This window comes from Rousettus aegyptiacus, unplaced genomic scaffold (assembly GCF_014176215.1).
Source record: "Rousettus aegyptiacus isolate mRouAeg1 unplaced genomic scaffold, mRouAeg1.p scaffold_m13_p_15, whole genome shotgun sequence".
Lineage (NCBI taxonomy): Eukaryota > Metazoa > Chordata > Mammalia > Chiroptera > Pteropodidae > Rousettus > Rousettus aegyptiacus.
The window spans coordinates 38,365,663-38,390,859 of NW_023416290.1; the positions used below are offsets into that span (position 1 = coordinate 38,365,663).

At 36.2% G+C, this 25,197-nt stretch overlaps 1 protein-coding gene across 3 annotated transcripts in view; it reads left to right on the top strand.

Annotated features, from left to right (window-relative positions):
• OXR1 (oxidation resistance 1) overlaps positions 1-25,197 on the top strand; it is a 388,922-nt gene that overhangs the window by 138,739 nt on the left and 224,986 nt on the right. Inside the window, exon 1 of one of the 3 annotated variants that reach the window (XM_016147446.2) lies at positions 12,738-12,949. The exons of the other annotated variants lie outside the window; for them this stretch is intronic. The gene's annotated coding sequence lies outside the window, so the exon portion shown is untranslated. Of the gene's footprint in view, positions 1-12,737; positions 12,950-25,197 lie in introns of those variants that run through there. 3 annotated transcript variants of the gene reach the window in all.

Consider the following 25,197-nt stretch of genomic DNA (forward strand, 5'->3'; position numbering starts at 1 on the left):
ACATGGTTGTGGCTGTTTTTCCTTCTTCCTGAAATATTAGCCTAGGAATATTAATTTTCTTAATTCTGCCATTATCTTCAGGGAGAATACTTGATTATTTGGAGCTATGTGAAGAATATGTTCTGACAGATTAATCTAATGCTCTGAAAAACTGTGAGAAATCTCTTGGATAAAAAGCTAGTGATAAATCAATGTGTGACACCTCCAACAATTAGTTACCTGTGGGCACGTGGGCTTGGTTAGGGGACAGGGACCAAAATATTTTTACCCTTAGCATCGTGATGAAAATATTAGCATCTGTAGCATTTACAGTCTGTTTGGCCTCAAAGAACATAATTTTCTCCAGTGCTGTTTAAATGGAAAGTTTCCGTAAGGATGGAAATGCTCCATTATTGCATCACCCAATACCAAGGAACCAAAATTTGTTACTAATTTAATTTTAGTTAATTTAAAATTTAAAGCCACATGTGGCCAATAGCTACCATATTGGACAGCTCAGCTATAAATGATGGCTTAAACAAGTACTAGGTCTTTTTTTCTCACATAAAAAGAAATCTGGAACTAGGAAGTACAGGGATTCTGTGGGTGCTTAAAGGTGTTAAGAAACGAGCCCCTTGGGTATTCTTTCTAGCAGCCCTAAGGGTGGACTTTCGTCTTCATGATCACAAGATGGCTGTACCCCGAGGCATCACGTTTGTATTCAACATAGGAAGAAGGGGATGGGCAAAAGATTAGGCCTCTACCTTGGGTACTTTTTTTTTGTTACTCCCCAAAAGACTTTTGATTGAAGAGGGCTTTTCACATGGCCACCCCTGCCTGCAAGTGAAATATTTCCCTTACCAGATTCTACTGCAGAGAAAGCAAAAGGAGGAGAAGGTTGGAATGGATATGGAGTGTGCTGGTCTACAGTTTTGCCATAGCAGACATTTAGTTAATTATCCTATAGAATTCCACTATCACAGGGGGAGTTGTCAATGTCTTTTTTCAAAGATCTACATGATAAATCGTAGGTGACCTTAGACTGTTTAGTACTATAAAATACAGGATTAGAATGTCAGTGTACTGGAACAATGATAAACAGAGTGATGCATTTAAGGAAAACCAACTGACTAATATAAGTGATCTTTGAAGTATTAAAAACGACTTAGAATGCCCAGCTAGCTCAGTCAGTAGAGAATGAGACTCTTAAAAACAAATTAGCATGTTAGGAAATAAAGAGAATACTAGAGCTAAAACTTCAACACCAAAATCTTAATGTATGTAGGCATCTTGTGGTTATGAGGTATGTGAGAGGCATGGAGTGATACAACATGTGCTCAGGGCTCACCCTTCAGCATTAAAACTTATCCTCTCAACCACGAGCAGATACCAAAAACCTCCTTCTATAGGATAGGAACCTGAGCCTTGGAGCAGTTAAAGAAGGAACTTGTCCAAAACTTTGTAATCACCTTGTGGCAGACCCAGGATTCAGACCCCATTTGTCTGAAGCAGGAGGAAGCCAATTGCTCACCCTGGTCTCACAGTCTGGTTCCTTCACTTATTGGATGATATTTCTAAGATCCATATCTGCTCACATTGGTTCCCCACTTGGACATGCGTTAGCAGTGGCTGCCATATAAGACAAAATTGGCCCCAGTCCCTCGCTCTCCACTGTCTCCCAGTGGTGGAGGGGAGGGTCCCTGCAGAAGACAATGAGCTCCTCACGAGTTATGAATCTCTTCTAATTAATTTTAGATCCCAGCAGAGCATCTGGCACATAGTAGAGACTTAAGAAGTAATTACTGTATCAAACAATCTATGATAGAGATCAAGAAATCTCTCCTTTGTGGAGGGCTATTAGGTTATATATTTTTTCTCTATCAGGAAGTGTTGAGTTTTTTTCAGACTGCTTTGGGTTTCTTAGTTTTGTTAAGAAAATATTGTTATGAAATGTAAGTAAATTCGTGACTGTCTTCTGGTTTTTTATTCAGTATATTAAAAGCTTTTACATGTTCACTGTATTTTCTAGCAATTTCTGTAATAATTTTTCTCTTTGAATATATGGTTATAGGGGTTTATGTTCACTTAAAATGGAAACTAAGAATAGAAGGATTTCCATCACCTATTTTTTGTGAGTATGGATAGAACTTTTGTGCTTTCATTTACCTAATAGTCTGGTATCATTTATTCTCTTTAAGTACTTTTCTTGAAGTAGTAATTCCTTATAAAATGAATGCATTTGCCAAACTTCCAAAGGCCTGGTTCAGAAAGTGGAAAGGAACCATATGTGTTATATAAAGTAATAGACAAGTTAGTTTGCTTGGTCTCAAAAGGGAACTGACAGGAAGAAATCAGCTGGCATTTTAAAAATACGATTGTATAGAGATGGAATGAAAGTTATGTTTATCCCATACTTCCTTCAAATGTAGATTGTGCTCTTTACCTATCTGACTTCATTTCACAGCTAAGTGAAGGAACATTTTGTACTATGTTCAAAATACCTTGGTTTAAACAGCTGCCTCAGGAAGAAAACTTTATTGATTTTATAATCCTAAGAATAAAGACTTACGTAACTCTCTCCTCTTCTAAACACCTGCTGGGTGTAAAATGATGCTCTGCAACAAAGCTGCTGCCTGTGTTATGGAAGTCATAAAACTTTGAGAACTAGAACAGATGCGCAGAGCTTGGAGTGCCTTAGAGCTAGCTGGTGTTTCAGTTTATCTTCCTGTCATGCTCTTCCAATTTCTGGGAAAAGTAACAGAGCTTTCTTATGAATATCTACCTCTTCTAGTGCCAGTGGGCTTCAAGGATTTCCTGGACCCTCCTGATCTCAGGCGAAAAGTGTTTTTAAGTTTCTTTGTTAGTTCCCTGTAGGTCTAGATGGACAAATTCATTTTAGAGGTCCTCTTAGGTACTAGACAGTTTCTATACATTATTTGCTATCTTTACAACTCTCTGAAGTAAACATTATTGCTCCATTTTATAAACTAGATTAATGCATCTCTGAAGAGTTAAGTAATTTGCTGTGGTAGATTAAATTAGTTGCCACCGCTCTCATTGAGAGACGGAGTTTAATTCCCCTTCCCTTGAATTTGGGCAGGACTTAATGATTGTTTGACCAACAGTATATGGCAGAAGTGACGTTCTAGGATTTCTGAGGCTGGGGCATAAAAACCTTGCAGCTTCTGCCCACAGCTCTGGGGATACTTATTTTTGGAGCTCTGAGCTGACATAAAAGAATTCCAACTATCCTGAGGCTGCCATGCTATAAGGAAGCCCAAGATATGCTAAGCTGCCCTACAATGGTTTCAGCTCCCAGCCTTTTGAGCCATCCTCGCTGAAATTTCAGTATCTTGGAACAGAGATGAAGTCTCTTCACTCTGCCCATTCCTAATTGCAGACTCACAAAATTATGAAATTTAAATAATAATAATAATAATAATATGAGATGATGATGATGATGATGATGATGATGATGATGATGATAAACTGTTGTAAGCCAGAACAGAGAACTGGTGCACTTGCCAATTTCTGACCCAGGGCTTCTGACTCCAAAGTTTTAACCTTCCTATAACTGTCAGTTGCCTGTGTTCCTGTGATGTTTTATTAGATCTATGATGTATAACCAGAGATAAAATTGAATAAGTAGATTTCTACTATAAGAAAACAAAGTTAGAACCAATTTAAAATAACGCATCATGCTTCCTTTTCCTTCTTATTCCTAATCCAGAATGACATTATGTTATATATCTGTTCCTTCAACTGTTTGCCTCCTCCCCCAAAATATAAACTGCACAAGAACTTTGTTTTGCTCTTTGTAGCTTTAATAGCTCCTACACCAGCATCTGGCATGAGCAGGCGCTCAAGGAATATTTGTTGAATAAGTGAATGAATCAATGGTTCACAGTGAAAAGAAAGCATAGATACTGCTTGTTCTGTATAGACTATAAGTCTTCTGGAAAATATGATAACCAGAATATTATAAAAATAATAAAGCAAATATCAAAACCCAGAATTTACAAATGTTAAAATTATACCATTTTCACATCAGAGTTATTTTCTCTTAAAGAAATAAAATATTAGAGAGAATGTTGAATCTGCCTTTGTTTTCCTATTCCCCTTTCTCTTGTCCAGAGGCAAACCTATCTATATTCAACATGTATATTATTTAAGTAATGTTAAAGTTGAACGACATTTATACCTCAATAAGGTTAGAAAAATAGGTAGGATTCAGAAAATACAATTTATTCATTTAACAATTATTTTTTGAGTACCTACTAGGAGTCGGGTGCGATTCTCTATGTTGAGGATACGGTTATGAATAAAATACTTGAGGTCTTTACTCCCTTTGAGTTTACTGTGAGTGGGGGAGAGAGATAATAAACTAGTAAACTAATACTTAAATGAGATCATTAATGCTTCACTGTGAAGTGACTAATGCTGTGAAGCCCAGAACACAGGGCAGTGTGATTGAAAGTGAGTGAGCCTGGGGAGGACCGGCAGAATTTCCTTAGCTGTGGTGGCCTGGGGGCTAAGAGCTGAATGAAACATCAGCCTTGTAGCCATCTAGTGAAAGACTGCAAAAGAATAACAATGGAATCTTGCTGAGGTGAGAACAAGTTTGCTGTATTTGAGGAATAGGAAGGTCTGTGTGGCTGAGGAAATGAGGGAGGGAGTGGTAGAAGGTAAAGTTTGTGGTACAGCTAGGGACCTTGGAGTCTTGGTAAGGATGTGGATTTTATGCTAGAAATTTCCAGGTATTCTAGAAAGCCAACGGTAGGGTTAATCAAGAGAATGGTATAATCAGATTTATAGATGTGTTCTATATTAGACATATTAATAATTAATATACAAATAATATTGTAGTTATATTGCAAGGGAGGCAGAATTTTACTTCTACCTTCTTAGGGTTTTTTTGAGTGAGTCTAAGAATTAAACTGATACAAAATAAACAGGGGAAAAGCATGTAAGTTTGATACCACATGGTAACCCTCATAAGGAAATGAAGACCCAAACGAGTGGCAAATCCTAAGTGCTTTTATTCTGGGTTGAACAAAGAGGTAATTGTGAAAAAGTAACTCAAATATACAGGGAGGCCAAAAGAAGATAACTATTTTAACAAGATCTATTTGAACAGAATTCTCTCAGCTTCGACTCCTTGTTAATGAATGTTTTTTTTCTCCTGGTCCAGGGAGGACATCTTTCAGGAAGGAAAGGGGATGTCATAGTGCCCTTCCTGCATCTGCTCTAAGGGCCACCAACCCCAAATGATCCCCACACCAGTGTGGCACACCTCAGGGTGGCACATTCTACCATCCTTCACCATAATTAATATAATATAAATATAATATAATATAATATAATAATATAATATAATATAATTAATATAATATATATAATATATATGTAATATGTAATATACTACAGAAATGTATATAATATATGTTATATTATAATTATGTATAATTATGTATGTAATATACAGTATACACATTTCATATAATGTAGACATACTTATAAATTTTGTTTCATTTTTCTATATTTTAATGACTTTTCTGGCTGCTGCTTGGAGAATGGATTGTAAGTGGCCATTAGCGGGGAGCAGCAGGGCAGGGCTGCCAGTGGCCCAAAGACAAAAATGCATTAGTGGATTAGGTAAGGGCAGAATTTCTGAGCCCAGGTACTATTGACATTTTGGGCCAGACCATTGTTTGTTTGTTTTTTGGGTGGCGGGGTGGTTATGCTGTGATAGTTAGCGACATCTCTGGCCTAGTCTCACTATATATCAGTAGCATTGCCCTTCTTCCTGCCCCAGTTGTAACCAAAAATATCTCTGTACATTGCCAAAAGTCCTCGGGGAGGGGCCAAATCAGCCCCAAATTGAGAACTACTTAATACGGGACAGTATTGAAGTTGAGGGAAAAAAGCTTTATTTAATGTATATTTGGTGGTGGAGCATAGGTGACTTGCTGACTGATTGGATTTAGAAAGTCTAGGAAAAAGAAGACATTGGTTCTTGCGTATGACTCCATTTGCATATAAATAATATTCTCTTTGCAAATGATATTTATCTACAGTTTACTAATGCAGATCCTGAAGAGCTCTTCTTGGCAACAACCTCTCACTGGTATTATTGCTATTTATAGAGTCTAGTTGAACATAGAAAACTACAAAAGTACTTATGAATCTGGACTTGTCAGTTATTCAGTCAGATCTTCTCCCTAATTACCCTCAATCATGAGGATTTGTGATACTATGAAAGAAAAGTACCTGTTCCTGATAAATATCAGTAAATCTGCTTAACCATTTATAAAGGCTGAATTATTCGTGTATGTTTGTGTGACTTCACAAGCGTGTTGGGGACTTGTGGGTATGACTATGTCACAGATGAAGAGCTAGTACACTCTCCGTGTATAGGATGTGGCGGGGACAGGAGTGACCATAAAACTATGAGAAGTGGGTATATTTTGAGTCGAAATAACAGGAAAACTATCTCTTTATTCTTTCACTTTGCCGTCCAGTTCTCTGGGACCAGCCCCTCCTCACTACTGTGGTGTGTGACTGTCAAATCCCTTTCATCTCCCCTGAGCTCAGCAGCCGCAGCTATAAAACCATTCCTCAGGTTACTCACCGCTTTATAGGATGTGATTGGTCATATTTGCGTGACCAACTGCATCCTATGAACACCTAAACCGAAAATTAAGCTCCTAAAGTAATCAGACAGATGAAGAGTAAAGTGGGGCTTTGCTTTCTTTCATCCCAGATGTTACATCCATTTTTACTATTTAAGATTACACTAGCTCTTTTGAAATCCACATGACTTGTTTTTTTTCTCTCCAAGAAAAGATTAAAAATAATCATGACTTTTTATTTAAAAACTAAAATAGATATACAATTTGTAATGCTTTTGCCATGAAAATATGTCAAGAGTCAGTAATTACTGAAATCGGTAATAACATTAACAGTAGCAACCATTTCATTGTTGCTGATAATGTGCTAGGCAGTTAGCTAGTTGGTCGTGTACCTTGTGTATGTTATTTCTAAATGGCATGATGCTTCTATAAAATGCATATTATTATTCCCAGTCTACAGATTTGAAAACGAGAATTGAGAGGTTATGTAGTTTTGCTCAAATTTGCACTGCTGGTGAGTAGCATACTCAGGTTTCAAACATAAACTGTTTGGCTCAGGAGCCCAGGTTTTTTTTTTTTTAATTAATTTATTTTAATTAGTTTCAAGTATATAGTACATTGGTTAGACATTTATACATTTTGTAAAACGATCCCCTTAATTGCTCCTTCTCTACCCTGGTTTTCCACCTAGCCAATATATTAATGCTAACTTCATTCCCTGTGCCATGAGGAGCCCAGACTCTAAACAAGTTCACTCTCTGACCCTTTTAAAATGGAAAGAACACTAGTGACTGAGTGCATCTCAACATGTTCTAGGGCCTTTGTGAATAAAATTCCAATTACTCCTCAAAAAAGTATAATAAGATGTTTTTTTGTGCCTATTTTATCACAAACATATGAGGTTAGGGAAAGTTTGATAAAATACAGTTTTATCAGGACCTTACAGTTTCAAGTGATAGAAAACCTAGGTATTAATGATTCACATGAAGTCTTCTGGTCGATCTGGCTTCCATCATGCCTGAGCCCAAAGGACATGATCTCCCTCTCTCCCTCTCTCGGCTGTGCTTTGCTTTCTGTCAGCCACCTTCACCCACAGCCCTCCCTGTTCAGGTGGCTGAATGGCTTCCAACACCTGCTGGCTCACAACTTCTCTGTTTACCAGTCCCTAGCGGGCCAAAAGAAAGGGGATGACTATCAGGTAAGCAAAGCAAAACTAAGTAACATCTATTATATGCACCTCCAAGGCAGTTGCACTAAGTATGCTACTGAATCCAGATTCAAATTTATAATCAGGATTCAAATCCAGATTTACAAGCCCCAGAGAACTTCCTCTTACCCTTTACACTGCTCTTCAGCTCTTGATCTTAAAGAATCTATTTTCTTATATTTCTGTGATAAAATATTGCATAGAATGGACTTTCTCCTCTTTTGCTATCATTTTGTCTTTTCTTCCCAAAGTACTGCTCCTGAAGTGCTGCTGCCTAACTACTGGATGGTTACGCAGTCACCACTGTACTTACATAGCCTCACATAGACAAGAAGACAGTACGCAGATGAAGGGCAAGGACCTTGGGGTCACCAGCTCTGTGACTGGTCGCTGCTTCCTCGCCGAGCAAATTATTTAACTACTCTAAGATTCACTGTTGTCATCTGTTAAGTGGGATGACAGTAATACTGTTCTCACAAGTTTGTTCTAAGTGTTAAATCAAATAATACGTTTTAAGTACATAGTGCCCAGCCCACAGTTAGGATTCAACAAGTGGCAGTGGTGTGTTTCAGATGAGCATGTTGGTAGAGGGCCCTATCACTTGTCTGATAGGTCTGGAGTTAGATTAGCTCTGCTTTGGTGCCCTTAATTTACTAGCCATTGACGTTTGAGTCAGTTACTTCACTTCTCTGTGTCTCGGTCGTCCTCTACATACAAATCTGGTTTTAATAAGGGCCTCATCTCCATTGTCATTGGGATGATTAAATGAGATAACGCATGAACGTGCTTAGAACCCCACATGGAGCAAAATAATGGAAACCGATAGTTGAGTTGGTGCTTTCGATGCTGTTGTCAATATTCAGAAGACTTTTGCTTTTTAAAATTGTATTTATATTTTTGTTTTAAATTATTTTAGCTTTTTAATTGTTTCTGTTTTATTTAGTTTAATTTGCTTTTCTGATATTTGTTTTTAAATTTAGGGGTTATAAAACATGGTACTTTCTGAATTCATTCATTCTAGACTCTTCCCATGCAGTTAAGGCTATGCATGGTGCTGGTCTTTAATAGCCACTAGTCAGCCCATCTCAATGGCTTTTCTTTTTTTGTAGCTAGTTTTTTAAACATCTCTTTTTTTTTTTAATAACGGTTGACATACAATATCATTTTCAGGTGTACAACATAATGATTAGACATTTGTATTCCTTACAAAGTACCTTTTTATTTGCTACCCAAATATTTGTGGATTTTATTTTGCAAACCCCATTGGCAGAAGGAACAAATCACTTTTTCCCCTCATGATTTGAATCCGTACATCTAGCAAAGTGCCACTCACATAGTAGTGCTCAGTACATGTGCTGAATGGATGAGAAACTTAGATAGCCATGCTTATTGTATTAATAGTGAAAATAAATTCTTAGATCTAGTTCTAATCAGATTCTGCACCTAGAATTCTCCAGTAATAAAGTCTTTGAGAATTTGTGAATTTATAATTCATCAACTGGGTCCTGGATAGGTGAAGTAGCTAGATAATTGAGGTTTTACTCTGGCTGGTTATTTGTGGGCATAAATAAAATTTCACCTAATTGACCTTTTACTTCATTTTCACTGAAGTGGAGAAAATATCTGTCAGAGAGGGGGTTAATGGGTGCCCCTCATCGGTGGGACTGCACTGGCAGTTTACCAAGTGGATAGAAATTTAAGAAACACTAGGATATTTTCTACATTATTACAGGTTTATAATGTGTTGGTTTGTTCCTATACCCACCCCACACCCTCGCCCCGCAGAGGCTATGGTAGATTCAACTCTGCTCTGAAGAAAGAAGTGCAGCATTTCCTGGACAGCTGTGCCCAGGGATGCCATATGGACCACTGCGCAATTTGTCCTTAATACTAATAAATGTCACAGGGCAATCAGCGCAATCTCTAATGAAAATATGATTTTTTTTCTTTACATGCTAAAAGCTCTGCTGGTTTCAGTAAATGGACATTATCTGAATTAGTTGGTGTATAGTTAAAAGTAAAAAGAGAATTTCATTCCTTTATAGTGCTGGGTGATAGGATAATTTACAACTCAATAAAATCGGACCGTTAAATTTTACTATAGGCCTAGGCACGCATCTTAAGAAATATCAGGCCACTTATGAACATATTACTATTCGCAGTTTCTACTCCCATTTGTTTCTTTTAAAGGAGGCATTGATTTTGGTGTGTAGTTATTATCTCTTTCCATATATGTAGTTAAAAAACTATTTTTAAAAGATATTCAGTAGTTGGAATTTTTAATAGTAATAATAAAATCAAAGTTTATGTTTTATCTTTAAAAAATATAGTAAAATATAAAGTAGTGCCATATTGAAATTAAAATACCAGTACAGCATGTTAACCTAGATAAGTGTTTTTTCATCAATTGATATTTTCAGGTTAAAGGTATAAAAATAGTGCCCTCTCATTTATGACATTCTTTCAGTATAAACATTACCATTGTCAATTTTATTGCTGAACTTGAACTTATAAACATCCATAAAATATATTAATTTCTTGTTTGAGTTTTTAAAAAAGAATCAAAGAATCATCTGAAAAATTAAATTCCAAAATTATTTTACAAAATTTATATATACACACACACACGCTCACATCATCTGTACATCCCATCAGCTGTTAGAATTAGGGGAATTTAATATAAATCACAATATTTAAGAACAAATATAATGTACTTTAGATATGACCTTGGGCAATAGGCATTAAGAATTCAGGGAGAGTTCTTTCTCTTAAGTTTCTAAATCCTTTTTCTAATGAGTCTACCAATAGAGTCCTTTATTTATAGGGAATTAAATGGAAACTACTAAAGAAATTCTGATAATATCCACCTGCTTTCCTATTATTAAAGAGCTTAGGATCACAGTAGAGAAGACAAACACTCTAATCCTACCTATTTTATTTCTAGTATAACTTCATGAGCTGGTGACAAGTTTGTAGTCATTTAAGAGGCTTATTTAGGTACTAAATTCCCAAGAAGGTGAACCCTGAATCATTGCAAAACAAACTAACAACAAAGAAGTAAAAAGTATCATGAGGCCTAACTGCTAAATTTTAAGAGTCTGTCCAAACGTTGGCATTTCCATAGTGCCAGGCGAATCCTTCTGCAGGATGCCAAGGCCAGCAGCCTGGTCCCCATAGTTTGGATCCTGTTTCAGGACAGCACCCCCAGATGGCACCAGGTCTAGCTGTGCTAACAGACCAACCTTATTGCCCGGCTTGGTTCCTTTGCATTCTTCCCCCATGTTTGCCGAAGGGTAGGACATTCTCCTTGTTTTCCATCCATGTCCATCTTCTGTGACCTTTTTTGGACTTTTGTTTTCCTTTTAAGTTTACTCTAGATGCCCCCTTAATCAGATTTTATCTGAATAAAAACTTTAGAAACAGAAATAAAAGGATACCTCATGCTAATTAGTTCGCAGCCCAACACTATGCAGATTGCAAAACCTTTGGAAGAATTTCTAAGCGTGACAAATTATATCTTAATACTTCCTTTAAAATGTAATAAAGATGTAGCTTCTCCTAAAGGAGAGTGGCAAAAATCAATCTTTTTATGGGGCCAGGTCAAGTCCTACCTTGCAAGCTGGTGCATCTTAATTTCTCCTGGAGTAGGAGTGCCAGTGAACAGAAGTTTTAAGAAGACCACAGTTCGGGCATATTTTCAGACCGTAATGTTTGCAGAGGAAAGCAAGCAGAGGCCTTTCTTCCTAGGCTGTGAAATAGAGATTGGCTTTGCAACATAACTCTTCTCCAGCCCAAGCAGATGGACAAGAGTAAAAATATGAGTGTGGTGATAAACAGCTCACCCCACTCGCTATTTATTACCCTCTAGAAATCAGCAAGGCAGACACCTTGTTGTGTTCAAATGTGATTTTCTAGCAGATCAGCTTGTGGTCTGAGGAAGCTGCTCCAATTTTTGCTTCTCTTCACAAGGCAAGGTGTGGAAATGCCTGGGGTCATCCCATTTCACGTCTTCTCTGAATCCATAGGGAGCTTCTCCACTTAGAAATGGAAGTTTTACAATGATCTCTGGTGGAATAAAGTTTTTATCCCACCCCTAAAATACCCTTCGAATGATATGTTTCACTTTTTTCTTTTCTTCTACTTCTATTTGTTATGATGGTGGGTAAATTACACTTAAGGATCATGTTTCCAGATTTTTAATATCATCATCTACATCTCAATTTTGAAAATATATTAAAAATTAAATATTTCTTTTGAAGGCATTTTTAACTTTTTGAGAGTATTAATTTGCCAGTAACGGAGGCTTATTTCTACTAATGCATCATGTTAAATTACTAAATCTGCCTTATCTTAGTATTTTTCTTTTAATATTTAGGAAGAATGTTTTAGTGATATGAGGGGCTCTACCGAAGATAATGTAATAATGCTAGGGCAGTGTGATGACATGGTCAACAAGCCAGTCCTTAGCGTCTTAAAGGGATAGAGTTCAAATTCCATACCTGCCATTCACCGTTTGACCTTGAGCAAACTGCAACGCTGCTGATTTTCCATGCTTTCTTCCGTTAAGTGGAAATATGAATAGTTCTACCTCACAGGCCACTGTGAGATCAAGTAATGCATTAGGGCACTTATCACATCACTTAGCGCATAGCAAGAACACAATGAATTACAGTGTTCTTTGGTGGTTAGAAGTCTGATACGGGCCCTATTTCTAAATTGTTTTTGTGAGGTTTTGTTTGTGTTTTTGGTATGCTACAAAGAAATTTCACCTCAGCGCTACCTGTCATTTCCTAACACATCCTATTTTATAGTTTAAATGATGTGCTACAAAGAAAAAAGACATTTATAGAAGCACATTTCCCACATACATAACTGAAGAGCAATCGCGTTTCTTTAGGGGATAACAGCTTCCCGTGAGGAGTTTAGGTCTCCATTTTCCTTGGTTGCTTTCCCGCATGCCAGCCCCTCCCCCAACAGCCGGGCCCTGGTGGAGGAGTGGGCGGAGCTTGAGAGACATCAAGTACCTGACTCACAGGTAACAGAACACTCATCAGATCCGACTGGGCTCCCACTGGACTATAAGGTTGCCTGCTGACCTGCGCAGAAACGACGAAGGACAAAACAGCCCAGGGTAGGTGGAATCTACCAGCTTCATCTGTTGTTACTTCCTCTGTTGTTATGAAGACAACGTTTCCTAGTTCCATTATCAAATAGGTTCTCTGATTTGTGTGCAAGTAGGAAATCAAATCTTTGTTTTCGGGACCAAACGTATAGATTTGTGTTGCCACTTGTTTCCTGGTAAAATGAGACTGTGAACAAGGCAGATTGCCAAAGGCACAGGTATTAAAGAAAGAGAAACCCTCGGACATGCTTGGTTTGCTGTATCCATTACATCTGATCCATTTTTTAAAACCATAGTGCTTTGTCATTTTTAAATGATATGTTTTTTTTTTCTAATTTCATCCCAGGACTATCTGTCATTTTCTAACACCTCTTATTGTATGGTTTAAATGATTTTAAATGGCATATGGAGACAATCATACTTTTTATTCTCCATTAAAAGTATCTTAAGCACTTACATATTTTAGTATGTTGTATTTAGCTTAATACAGTATTTAAAATCATTTTAAAAGAATTACTTGAAAAAACAAGTCACGAAACATTTTGTCTATGCTTTTCTAAGGATAACAGTTTTTCAAACACTTTATAATTTAAACTAACAACAGTATAGGTCTAGCAACATAGAATGTCTCTCAGATATTCTCACTTCCCAGTTCTGCGCGAGCAGTGGTGGTTTGGACGCCCTGGGATTTTTCAGAACATCAGATACAGCAGAGTTGTAGAAACTCATCTCCCACCCCCAGAAGTAAACCAAACTTTACTCACTAGTTCTCTTTTTGTTTTTCACTACAAGATTGCATTTTCTTTTTCTTTATTTAAGTAATGGACATAACTATCAATCATTTTTAACATTTAAAGATCAAAATTATCTTACGGTACCATATTATTTTACATAATTAAAGCTTTATTTCCCATTCTGATATTGAGTTTAAAGGTAAGCAGGTGGGAAAAATGTAATTTTTGAAACTTGAGTATTTAAACAGATTACTTAATTAGCATTCTGCTGCCTGGCTTGACATTTATAGTTGACCATGAATTTTCATCTTAGAAGCCAGAATAACACAATTATCTGGAAACTAAATCTGAAACATATAAATTTTCCTGATGTAGAGATATTTTAGGGGTTGAAATTGCCTAATTGAGAACTAACCTGCTTTAACAGGTGTTACTTCCTTGATCATTTTTGGCCCTTTAGTAATGAGAAAAACTTGCAGTTCTTGTTGCCTTCCATTAATATTTAAATAAGGAAAACCATCCAGAGTTCTGAGCCAAAAGCAGGTAGCAACACAGAACATGCTTTAGTCACAAAACCAGTAGAGTTATCCAGAAACCTTAGCAAATTAGTTCTTTAAAAATACACCCAGATACACCACCTCTTACACTAGAAGATGACATTTATTATTCAAAATAGGCCACTATTCTGTGTGCCCTACAGATATTAACATAATTATCACAACTGCTCCTATGAGGTTATTGTTATTATGCTTATTGTACTAATTAGGATACCGAGGTATAAAAAAAGGTAATTTCCCAGCATCACACAGCTAGTAAGTGATGGCTGTAGAGTCCATAGCTTGGTGCTTAATTTAAAAAAATAAAAACAAATTCAATTCAAGATTAATTTTTTAAAATTCTGTTTATACTTTCTTCATTAGATATTCACATTACAAAATATGTGGTTATTGATACAAGTAAAACAATATAAAAATGTACAAAGAAAAAAAATTTCCCACCTCCTTTTTCTAAACATACTCTCCTGGCAGGGAGAATATACTTACATTGTTCTTCATGCTGAAATAGGAAACACGTGTATGTTCTTCCATATGGATACATGTTTTTAAACAAAAATTAAAGTATGCTATAAACATTACTCTGAAATTTGATATTTCACCAAAGTACGTGTCACAATAGAATGATGCTTTGTCCAGGCCAGTAGAGTTATAGCTTAGCTTTGCATTGGTATATAAATACTTCTTGTGATGAATGAAGCATAATTTATTCATGTTATGATAGATGTTCAGATAAGTGAATGATCAATTGCCTAAATGTTTGAAATAGACACCTGACAGTAAGAGTTAATGAGCCAGGTGCTTTAGCTAAAGCTAAGGGCGATTATGGAGACATTCTTCATAATACTGCAGCTTCTTAGCCATTTCCTTGATCAAAATTATGCCTGGCTCCAGCCCAAGTGCACATTTCTTAAAATGCTCTTCATCACCTCACTATAATTGATCTCATATGTTTGTCTCTATGGAGTATGTTCAAATTTATATTCTTTGAAGTAAACTTCGAAGGACTTGGGAAATGTAAAAATTGAAATGTCCCTATAATGTTATATTTTGCTAACAAGAGGTGGGGAAAACCACTAAATCACGTAGTCCTCAAGTTTAGATTGTAGAAGGAGAATAATAGCAATCAAAACAATAAATTAGGGCAGGCAGCTCTGAAATAAACCCAGGGCCTGGGATGTTCCCTGTGAGAACGCACTGCCCACGGCCGAGGAAACAGCAGTTAAATCCCGTGTCTCTTGTGGCTCCAATCAGTATTTCAAGTAGAATAAAATCTTTAAGCCACCTCGGCACCTCTTGAGCAGAGGAGAATTATTCTTTAAATGCTTTTATGTTTCCATTTTTATAGAGCCCTGAAAAAGAGATTTTTCTTTTTTAAAAAAGGTTGAAAACAAAGAAAATCTATGGTTAGTACTTGCCCGTCGTGCCTGAGAAAAGTAATTCCTCATTTTCTTATTTCTCAAGAACAAGCAGCTCATCAAGGCTTTTTCTTGACTTCACCTGCTTCTAGAACTGGCAATATTCTGTAAAACAGCAAAGAGGGCTATTCAGTACTGTCCCCATCAAGAATTTAAGAACCAGAAATGGAAAAAGAATGGAACGTTCTTTGGGCTCCCATGGAATCCATCCAAGCTGGAGATGTGGAGCCTGACTCTATTTACATCTTTAATCTCTGTAAGAAATTTACATTGTGTTTATTCGCTCAAGGTTTAGTGCAAAAAAAAAAAATGCTCTTGAGGTGATGACAATGCAGTCATCTGAGAATGTGTTTTAATACTGAAACTGTGAACATTGTGTTCTGGACCACCTACAATCTAGGGCCACATCCAAATGCATTATATTGGAGCTCTTACAAGTATCTATACTGGCTGTAATATGTATTTTATTTATGCAGACGAATTCTACTCAGAAACAAAAACTTGTTCAGAAAATACATCATAGTACTTGTTCTTTAAACATACACTATTCAGAATAAAGGATTTGTTCTCATCGTTTTGAGACTTTGAGAAATTTTTTATGCATTTGATCATTCACTTTAAAGCCAATTCAGTTTCAAAGCAATTTATATAATGATTCATTTTAATTCAGATTAATAGTTTTTTTTTTCATATGTTGGTTTTGATGATGCTGAAGTATGCTGGCTGGTTGGAACATTAATGATTTGAAAATAGCACAAAGAGACAAAGCTTTAAATAGTATTAAAATTTTAATTGTTTTCTAGAAATGCTTGTACCTGTTGAGACCAATAATAAAAAAAAAATTAAGTATTGTACTCATATCTGTAATTTAGTTCAACATAGATTTATTTATTTATTTTTTTTGCTTTCATTATTTATGTGGCATGTGACTTTTTGTCATAAGAAGATACAAAAATGAATAAAACACCATTTTTGCTCTCCCGAGTTTTACAGGTTAGTGGGTGAAACTGAGAGTTACACGTGTAAATAATATATGTGGTATAATGTCAGAAAGGCTGGTACATGCGCAGTGGTGAGTTAAAAAACACAGGACATGAGATGATTTGGGGAAAGGGAGCACACTTGACCAAATGCCTACTGTGTACCCAATTGAGGTCCCAGAGCCTAGCAAATATTTCAGAACATTCCATGTGTAAAACATACAGACCGTGGTCTGGCTCCTGACTCCATTAGCACTTTATTTCTTTTTAGTGAGGTCATGTGTATAATAAAAGATGTGGGGCAAGTGGTTTATTCTTCAATGGTAATTTAAAAATGATGCAAGATGAGTGCTGAATCCCACAAATATTCAAAAGAGAAGCATAATCTTAGCTGAATTTTTTATTCATTTGCAGTTAAATTTTTGAAATCCATGTTAATCTGAACTCAAAGAAAACCATGTTTTTTAAATCTTCTGTAAACATGGCAGCAAACCAAAATGTTGATGTAAAATTAACCCTTGTTTTATGTATTTTTCTTTAAATATATTATGCTCAGAAATATAAAAGAGAAATTTTTAATAAATGGAAGATTTTCCATATTTTATCTTTACAATAAATGATCTTTAGGTTACTGGTATCTATAGATATCTTTTCTTTCTCTTATATCAAAGTGCATTGTAGAATAATTCCGAAAACAGAGCCAACCTCTCTACTTGATATTGAACTTGTAAAGAACATAATTTTAAATTGGTCACCAAATTACTGCCCCTGGTGTTTTACTTTTTGAGAAGCATTTTAAATTAATTGCATATTTCAATGGGGACATACTACAAATCTCTTCCTTTGTTTTTTATTGTTTATTTTGAAACTTGAAACTCTTTTCTGGATTGTTTTTATATATAATCCAATTTAGAGCGATAAAAATGTTTGAAGGCCTATTTAAACAACAAAATGAAATATAGGCAGTTCTTTAGTGGGTCTATAATGCTCTAGGATTAAATTGAAACCCTTTAATGTGCTGTAAGTCCCATTGGCTTATGTGGACTCATATCTCTCCCCACTGTCGATATTAAAAATTGCTCCCAGTATGCTTTGCTCTCTCTCAGCTGTGTAGTTTTGCATGGGCTTAACCTCTGTCCAGAATTCCATTTATTGCCTTGTTTACTTTGCGGCTTCTTCGTACTACTACTTCAAGTGTCTGGTCAGATGTGACTTCCCCGTGGATGTTATTTCCATCTCCAGGCCAATTTGAGCCCTCCCAGTGCCTCCGTTACCCCTCTATTACTGCAGATAATCACCTTGGCGTAATCACATCACCTGTGATGTCTCTCTTCTCTTCTCCTGGGAAAACTTGATTATCATTTGTATTCCCAGGGCTTCGCGTGGTGCCGTGCCCTCAATATTGGGACATTTAAGGCTAAAAGGTACATATAACACTTGAAAGTGAAAAATAGAGTTGATGATTGAATAGCTCTCAAACGCTATACTGTATTTCCACCAATGCGAAGGCAGTTTACATTGTCTGCTGGTTTTCTTTGATCATGCACTGTGAGCAGTGGGCATTATGTTGATTAAATCCTTTCTCTGCCTCTGGTCATGCCTTCATTTGGACCTCATTATATCTCACACAAACTATTTCAAAATCTTCCTAACTCGTCTCTCTACCACCTGTATATCTTTGCTTGTTGGAGCTAACTTCCTCAAAACATATATGATCTCATCATTCTTGTTCTTAAAACACCATGGGAGTCCCTATTATAATGCGTAATCTTGGCTTTTCAGCCCAGAATTCAAGACTGTAGCTTGGAAGTAGCGTGAGATCTGTGGTGTATCATGTTCTGCTGACCATTATTCCCACTTGTCATGTCCTAGGCATACAATGCGCATGTGCTGAATAACCCATTTCCTCAAATCTAAGATGTCAGTGATCACAAAACACAACATTATTTTGTGTACCACTACGAAAAAAAGATCTGCAAATTAAATTATGCCACGGTTCTTTCTTATATCCCTTTGAATTTGTAATTTATTCTTACGGAAAGACTTTTTAGATTCCTTCAGGAAAAAAAAAAGTTATCTATCACACTTGCACATAAATAAAAAGCAAGATAAATGAATTAAGGCTATTTTTACAACTTTACAATGAAAGCCTGACTTTTCTGAAACTCTTTCCACATCAGAGTCAGCGATATAAATGTTTTGGTCCACACAATGTTGTGCTCTGTTTCATCAGGAGTATTAGCAGTGAAGCATTTTTTAAAATAGTCATTTTCTTCCAAGTTCTTGACACCCACTTTGCAAGTTTATATGTATATGCATAGGTAATGACAATCTTTTACCTGTACCTGTCCGACTGCATCCTGATTTCAAAGCACTAGAAGTTTTTAAAAATAAGGTACATCTCAGAATTGATGAAGTAAATGAACACGCGCATGGAATAAATGCACGCTGTAATTAATCTGCTGTCCAGCCCACCCTGCGGGTCTCCCGTCTCCACCGCTCCCTCTCACATACACCAAACTGTGAGACTTTGTGAAGGGAGGGCGATTCTTTTGCAGCACTGCTATTGCCTTCATTCCTGTTCACTCTGCACCTTCTCTTTTTCTCTGTTCTCAAGCACTAGCCCTTCGTGATATGATTCAAATGCCACCTCCCAGCCTGCCTTCCTCACTTCCCCAGGTGAACCTGGTTTCTGCCCCTTTTGGTGCCTTCTCAGCATTTTGTATACACTCAATTTGACACCTCTCTCATTTTTTGGTGACTGCATGGTCAAGGATAAGGACCAACCATGTGATATTCTGTATTCTTGCTGCTTGCACACAATTATGTTTTGACAAAACTTGAATAAATATAATTTGGGTTATCTCACTCCTCTAGTTGACTGTGGACTGGTATGGAAGGAGGGAACATTGTTCCAAAATTGTCTTGGAAGGACTTCTAATATTTTTATATGACTGGTGCCCTCAGTCAAGCATCTTTTAACCAAGGGTTTGTTTTGCTTTAGTCGGAATATTTAAGTTCTGCATGGCTCAAGGTCTACGTTTCACAAAACAAAAACCTATGAACCCAGTATTTGTATACATTTCATCAGGATTGTACAACTTGTTTGGTAAATAATCATTCAAATCTTCACAGTTTTTACACTAAAATTAACCAGAAATCAGAGACAGAAAGTGACAACTGAAAGCAATTTTAGAATCTTTAGGAATAAATTTAATGTCTCAGTTGAAATATTGTCTGTTGATAAAAAATGTTAGCCGAGGTCAAATGCCTGTCCTTTAAAAGTGTCTTCTCATTTCATTAACAAATGTCAAAAGAGTCTGTCCGAATTCCTGATGTTAGCCATGATCCATTCTATTTATAGCTGTTGACATAACTCTCCAAGAGACACTGACAAAGGAGCAGGTGACAGACAACCCCCTGGAACAATGTTACCGAAAATATTGTCTGGTCCAGCTGCATTAGTCACGTGGGCACTAGATAGAAGTGCGGCTTAAGGACATGGTTTCTGGTTCCCTAGATTTGAGGTAATTCCTATAAATAAAGAAATTTGAGATTATGTGTTTTTAGGTTATGAGCCACTGAATCTGTTACCACAGAAGATATATTGAGTATTTTCCTGGTAACCTAGACTAATTCTGGGCTGTAAAAATTAGTACTTTTAGGTCCCCAAATTAAAAAACTTTGAAAAATATTTTCTAGAATATTTTCATCATTAGTTTTTTTATTATTAAATTCTTTACATGTAATGATATTTCACTTCTGTCTGTATACATGGGGAGTTAATTAACTCTTTGAATGGAGAGAGGAAAAAACCAAAAAAGATAATTTTGTATATTTTCCAAAGTAAATGATCTATTATAAAGAATTGCACAGAGGACTTTTTAAAAGAATTCTGAGTCACTGCAAGCACTCAGAAAGTGAGATGTGAGTCATTGTAGGTCACCCAGAAGATAGAGACATAGCTGGGAATAGAATGCAGATATTATCCTTCAATACCATGCCCACTTCCTACTTCCTCTGATGATCCTTAAATCTATTAATTGAGTCATATAATCATGCTCATACGAAACAGTATTGCTGTTTTCTGAAAAGCTTTTCATGAAGGATTTTCTGGGCTGCTTGTACATGCATCAGAAGCAGAATTAGCATTATGTATTAAAAAACAGCATTGGAATTATTGACAATAAAATGGAAACTTGAAAAAGTGATCAAATAATTGAATTTGATATGTCTCGCACCATTGTCTGGTTTTCTTCCTATTGATAAAATACTTATCTTGGAAATTATTTAATAGCATCAATGTAGTTTGAAGGAAAGGGACAAATTTATCCATTTCAATGAGCTACTGTTATTTCCTCCATACCACTTTTTTTGCCTGCAGTTTTTCTTTGTAGCTTTTGTAGCCTTCAGAACATTTATTCATGATAAACATCATAACAATAAATTAAGCAGGTATTTGATTATCTCTGAAGCCTAATTAATCCCTCTGCCTGGCCCCTCTTTTAATTAGATTCTTATCAGAGTTGCATGTCAACCAGGAATGACAGATGGAGACTCAGGAATCCAAGAGACCAAATAAAGAGTATGTGTGTATGTGTGTGTGTGTGTGTGTCCCCGTCCGTCCGTCCGTCTGTCCGTCTGTCTGTCTGTCTGTCTGTGTGTGCCTGTGCATGCATGTGTGTGTGCTTCCTGTGAGTTCCAGTTATATTTATTGTATGCATTTTACACAAAAATGCATCATTAAATTAACTCCTAATTAAGTAGCTAAGATATTCGACTGGCATCATTGTTAACACATTTTTTAGACAATTTTTATAAAAAAAATTTAGTCTTTCTCTACTTCTTAAGCTAGACTTTACTTATTTAATATCTAAGGACCAGTCACAGGCATTTACGAAATCCTTCCAGCATGCCAGTCACCGTTCTAGCATTGGGACTCAGGTAAGCAAGGGAATTACTTCCTTCCAACCACCTTGCTTTTCTTTTTTAAATTAAATTTATTGGGGTGACATTGGTTAATAAAATCAACCTTGCTTTTCTACTACTGTCGCTTGGCCTTTTGACACCACACATTAGGCATGATCTTCTCTCTTTCTGTCCGCATCTATGATAAGCTAACCATTTTCTGGCCTGGACAGGAGCCCTTCACTAGGTAGAAAGTGGGCAAGTATCTTGAAAAGCCCAGAACCTCACATATCTGCTGTTTATTTAGCTTAATATGTCTCAAATGATATGGCCTCGTTAATACATGCCAGGTTTTTCCTGTTGCATTTGTTGCCAGAGTATGAACTTCTTACTTCACTAAATACAATCTTTTATTTTAATAAAATACACTCCTTGTGATATACTGATGGCTATCATAAAAATGACATCATGGTTAACCCTCACTATTCACCCAGCGACACAACCCAGCTGTGCACACGCTTACATCAAGGGGAGGTAGAGCATTCATAGGTGTAGAGTTGACTGCCAACTCATTGTAGTCATTCACTTATTTATTCCTTTGAAAATAAAGTACATATTGAGTGCCTGTTTGTGGTAGACATACTACTAGGTTCAAAGGATGCAGTGATTGACCAGACAGAGGTGGTCCTAGCCTCCTGGATTCCAATCTGTCACTTGCAGGATATCTTAAATTACTTCTGACATCAGTGCTCTCAATTATTGCTCTCATCACTTCACTTTGACTCTAAGAATAGATCACCCGGAATCTCTTTATACTTTGGAAATATCTGCAAAGACTTTAGGTACACTGTCCGAGGCTGCCCTGTCCTTCAGGAGCTGCCACCTTCAATTTCCAAGTGCAGGATTAAATGTCATTATCATCTTTATAAGAAATGTGACTATGTTCTGCTTCCAATTATCTGGGGCCTACATGGACAGCAGAGTGGATTTTGATGAGATGCAAAGGCCTGACATTTTGAAAACGTTCTTACCAAGTCAAGTGGTAGAGCCTCCTACGGCTTTGGTTTCAGAAGCATTTCCGATGGTGGCTAACGGTAAAGCAGCCTCCAAAAGTGGCTGATTCCTGTGCTTGGGCAAAATCATGCCCACTGGTGGTAAAACAATTTGCATAATTATTATCATCATATAAAAGCAACTTTATAAGCATGCGCTCTGCTAGGATGTTTTAAAGTTCCAGATATGTTCTCCTTAACACTTCTTGTTAAGGAAAATACTTTCTATAAGGCAGAGTCCTTCCCTGTACTCAGATGGTACCAGCCATGTACACTGGCCTAAGAAAGGTGGCTGGCAGATGAGTCAAAATCATCCCCAAAGAAATTCGGATTTTTCTTAGGGGCAGGTGTATAATATTTGCATTATGGAAACATTCTCAGAAAGGCTGGCACCTCCCTTGTCTCGCAGAGCAGAGATTTCAGACTGCCCCTGGGCTGACACTTTATGCGTCTTTTGAGTTTATACCCACTTCCTTCATACACACTATAGACAGCATTGTTGTAGAGGCATGATCTGAAGTTTTTACCAAAGGTCTTGCGAACAAATGCCACTAAATTCAATTAAACATCTTTTAGTGTCCCACGTTCTCTGAGTCTCTACCTGTCTAAACTCTGACCGTACACAGAAAAGTAGTTGAGGTATTTCATAGTAACTCTTCAAATAAAATATCTGAGGGTCATATCAAATTATTGAGGATATTAGTGTGTGTGTGTGTGTAGTTGTGACCTTGAGGAAAAATATTCCACTGTTCTTTTCCTGTTTCCTTTGTGAAAAAGGAAAACCATAGGATTCCTAGTTTTACAGTAGTCTGTTTAGGTCCCTCTATCATTATTGATGGGCAAACAATTATTACAGTCATTTCTAAACTGCAAGTTTAGAGACCTGAAAATGAAGAGTATGAATTCTATCTTTAATAGGGCATTGAGGAATTTTACTTAAAGCATGTTATTATCATGAGTCAAGCTTCTGAAAGGAATTCCACTTAAAAACAAGTTGTTTCTACAAAACTTATAATAGTAATTTATAACCATAACAAAACCAATAATAAATTCTGGAGAAATATACCAAGCATATTAAAAATATTTTCTCAATTATTTAAGAGCAAACCTAGCATTGAATAGATGACCTTCACTAGAAATCTTTAAACTTACTTTTAATTCTTTTAAGAGGCTTCGAGAAGAGAAGGATTCTCTAATCATAGATCCAGATTCAGCACTTGCCGTGGTCAAGGCAACAGAAATTGTGGCCATTTCAACCTGTATTTGATAATCCAATAAATTTCCGTTAAAATTATAATTAGTACCAGATGATGGAGTGCTTACTTTTACTTGGATTATTCCATATACTTTTAAAATTAGATATCGCCAACTGGACTATAAATTGAGAAAAATTTCATATGTGTACCATATTTTTTTTCCGTGCGTTCTGCTCAAATTTTGGATACATAGTAATCCTTCAAATATATATATATTGACTTGGTAAAATGATACAATTGAATATATTCAGCTTTACCTCCACAGGCTTGTATAAAATCTCACAGAGAAATGTAGCATTAGGTGCCTATATATGCAGAGTAAAATTAAAAGCTGTTTGTATGTATTTATGTAAATATACATAATTATATAAGATATATTACATATTTATTATAAAGTGACTTAGTGAATTAACATGTAAATATATATTAAATTAATATAAAAGTATGTATTTTATATGTACTCGAAACATAGAGTTGAGCAAGCAGGATATTTAGCCTGAAGGAAAGAACCTTAGGGGAACATAATAACCAAGCACATATATTTGAGAATCTCTTTAGGAGTAGAGTTGTCCTATGTGGCCTCAAAGGTAAATTAGGGCCAGTGGTTTAAGGTTATATGAATAGGTTTTTGCTTTCCCTGTGGAAAAATTATCTCAAGTTCAGATCTGGCCAGATCTGGTAAGAATAATCTCTTTTGGGAGATGATGAGTTTCCCCTTTTGTATTTACATATAAAATAGAATTTCAGAGTGAAGTTAAGCATTGGGTATGTGGTTTAAATAAATGGCCAGTTATTTTTAATACTGAAAACATAGAATTCTTGCCGATTCTGTTTCTTTATTTGTAAATTGACAGTAATAATACCTGCCTTTCTTCTCACAGGTTGTTGTGCAGAATAGATAACATACGCAAAGTGTCACAAAAATATAAGGAATGACTATTTCTGTTGCGCCAAAGGAAGTTACTCATTAATGTGCTTGAGTCAGATGTGACTCATACCACAGTATTCATTAGCATTTGTAAGAAACGTTCAAATTAAAACACCTAAAGCTCTTATGTGAACTTGTATTTTTGAGGTTTCTGCATAGAGAAAAGGATACTGAATCACTTTGAAGGAACTTGGATACTGATGGATTGATTTCCCTTTCATATTTATTTTTAGTCAATAGTATTATTAATGTATTATTTTTTTACAACACAAAAGATCTTGTGTGATCTCTTTTGTGATACTTCGCTGGTTGGTGTATTGGTCTATTCTGTATGTCTCAAAGCAATTTTTGAAAAAAAAAATAATTCCAGAACCTTTTACTTCTGCAGATAATTAAGCAGAATTAAAATTGTTTTAGAGACATGAAG